Here is a 2,987-nt window from a genome sequence, read left to right on the forward strand (position 1 = left end):
GCTAAAGTGTCCTAGCTGGGCTTGTGTTGCAATCATTGTGCCTCAGCCTCCCAGTGTGCTAGACCTGCAGGCCTGTGTCACTTTCATGAAGCCTTTGTATGTGGCCATGGCTTAAAGTGTGTTTCTGATGTTTTCTAGCACTTTCAATAATTCAGGCTTTAGAATTTTGTTCCAATCAGAGTACATTTTTGTATAAACGGTGAATGATAGGAGTCTAGTCAGGACATGCTACATGCAGATGATCATTTGCTATGGTTATTCCAGTTGTATGTTTGTTGGCCACTTTCCAAGCACCAGATGGCTGCATAGTAAATTTGATTCTCTGTCATTATTCAAGTGCCATGCTGTTCTTGTTACTATGTCTTTGCAGTACGTTTTGAAATGGACTTTCAGAATAAATCCAACACTATTCTTTGGTCACCATTACAGTCACTATGTCATTACTCTGGTTCTTCTTTGCATCTATATCAATTAAATATTTTTTCTGTATCTATGAAGAATGTTACTGGCAAGTTAATGAATATTTCATTAAAACTGTAGACTAAATTTTATAATAGCACTTCAACAATATTGATCCATCTGGTATTATTCAGCTGATCCATGAATATACAAGGTATTTCTGTTCTCCAGGTTCTTTGCTATTTTTTCATTAATTTTATTGAGAAACAAATAGTAGTGAGACCGTTTCAAAACAGGATAGTAGGACAATTACAATAATTAATACATTGCATATTGTTTTCTTCATAGTAGCTGTTCATAGTACAAGATGCAGACATGATATCCTGTCCAAATACTATTAGTACAAATCTTTGTTCTCATTAAATTAAGACAAAGTAGATGTAAATCTATCCTATTTGTATATACAGATATGAAATAGTCCTTCATTTATATCCCCCTTTTTCGCTTAGTTTTGTCAGAGATGGGTATTCCATTGCCATTTAAATATTGTAGGTGTGTGAATTCAACAAAATAATCCAGTATAGTCCAGTAGTCATAGTAGGTTATCCATAGGACTATGCAAACCTCAAGAGTCATCTCTGATATTGCTGGGCTCCATCCTTGTTCCCTGCTCTATCTGTGTATTCTACCACTCTCTTAGGTTTTTTTTTCCATAATTTTATTGAGAAACAAATAACAATGAGAAAATTTCAAATCAAATTAGTAGGACAGTTTCACTGATCAACACGTTGCATACTGTCTTTCTAGTGGTTTTTTATTGTACAAGATACAGACATGATATCTTTTTAGAAACACTATTAGAACAAATCTCTATACATTGAGTTAATAGAATGTAGCTGTATATCTATCCTAACCATTTTGAATACAAAGATACAAAATGGTCATTCATCTCTATCTGCTTTTTAGTTTAGTTCTGTCATTTTAATATTATATGCATGTGAACTCAGCAAAATATTCCAAAATAGTCCACTAGTCCATCATAGTATTGGGTCTTCCGCATGACTGGCAATGTCAGAAGTTGTTGACCTGAGTCCCCTAAAGCTCAACATAACAACATGGCTTTACTTCTTATACTTTGTTTTTATACTTTTCTACTTGATGGCTAAGATCAAGATAAAGCAAGATCTATGTCACAAGACTTGTAACTTTTGTATCTGATAAGGTCAATGAAATCCCCTCAGGATTTATCCTGAGATCCTGTACCACAGTATACAAATATCTTTTGCTATTTTCTATAGTTTTCATTGCACAAGGCCTTCAACTCCTGGGTTAAAGTTATTCATAAGATCTTTTAAGTTTCAAAAGATTTCTTCAATGGTTTCACTGTTGTTGTGTACAACAGTTATTGATTTTAGTTTGCTGGCTTTACATACAGTCACTTTGCTAACTTTCACAAATCTTAGTCTTCTCATATAGTTTTTTTGTCTTCTTATCACAGGAGTCCATCTGCTTCAAATAAGAATAATTTCTTACACTGCTGTTTATATCTCCTTTAGTTTTTCTTTTATCTAATCACTCCAGGTAAAATAACCGGAAGCACTATGCACACATACGTCTTCTTCAGTGTTTTAGGGAAAATGCTTAAATTATCTCTCACTCACTATGATGAGACTTGCTGTCATTAACAACTTAATTTTGCAGACCAAAAAAAATTGCAGAAAAAGAAGGGTTGCAAGAATAGTCAACACTGTGTCCCTAGCCTTCAAGGTCAGTGAAGACTCAAGATGTAGGAGCACCTGTACTGTAACATCATGTAACTGAGTGGTGTCTCAAATTTTCTGATCAAGGAGATTATGAGGCCATAGAAGAAAGTGATTGATGATGTAGACTGTGCCTAATGAGAGTCACCTAGAGAGAAAACATTCTCTCAGGGTTTCACAGAGTGCAAATTGGTCAAGCACTGACCATGACTCATCCACCTGGCTGACATTCACAAAGGATCTTCAAACTGTTGTACAGGGTTTCAGGGTAAATCCTGAGGGGATTTGATTCATCTTATCAGATACAACAGTTACATTTCTTGTTTCTAGGTCTTGCTTTATCTTGGTCTTAACCATCCAGCAGAAAAGTATAAAAACAAAGTATAAAAAGTAAAGCCATATTAATATGCTGAGCTGTAAAAGGCTCAAGTCAACAACTTGTGACAGTGCCAGTTATGGGGATAACCCACTACTATAATAGACTACTAAACTACATTGGATTACTTTTCTGAATTCATGCAGCTACATTATATGAATGGCAAAGGAATACCTATCTCTGACAAAAGTAATAAAAAGTGGGGGGTTTAAATAAAGGACCATTTTGTAGTGAAAAAATATAACTATCTGTATATACAAAATTGTTAGCATACATATACAGCTACTTTCTCTTAGTTCAATGAGAAGAAAGTTTAGAGCTAATAGTGTTTAGACAAGATATCATGTCTGCATCTTGTACTATGAGTAACTACTATAAGGACAGTAATATGCAATGCATTAATTATTACAACTGTCCTGCTAACCTGTTTTGAAACTGTTTCATTGCTACTT

The sequence above is a fragment of the Octodon degus genome, unplaced genomic scaffold (assembly GCF_000260255.1).
Source record: "Octodon degus isolate 3935 unplaced genomic scaffold, OctDeg1.0 scaffold00334, whole genome shotgun sequence".
Classification (NCBI taxonomy): Eukaryota; Metazoa; Chordata; class Mammalia; order Rodentia; family Octodontidae; genus Octodon; species Octodon degus.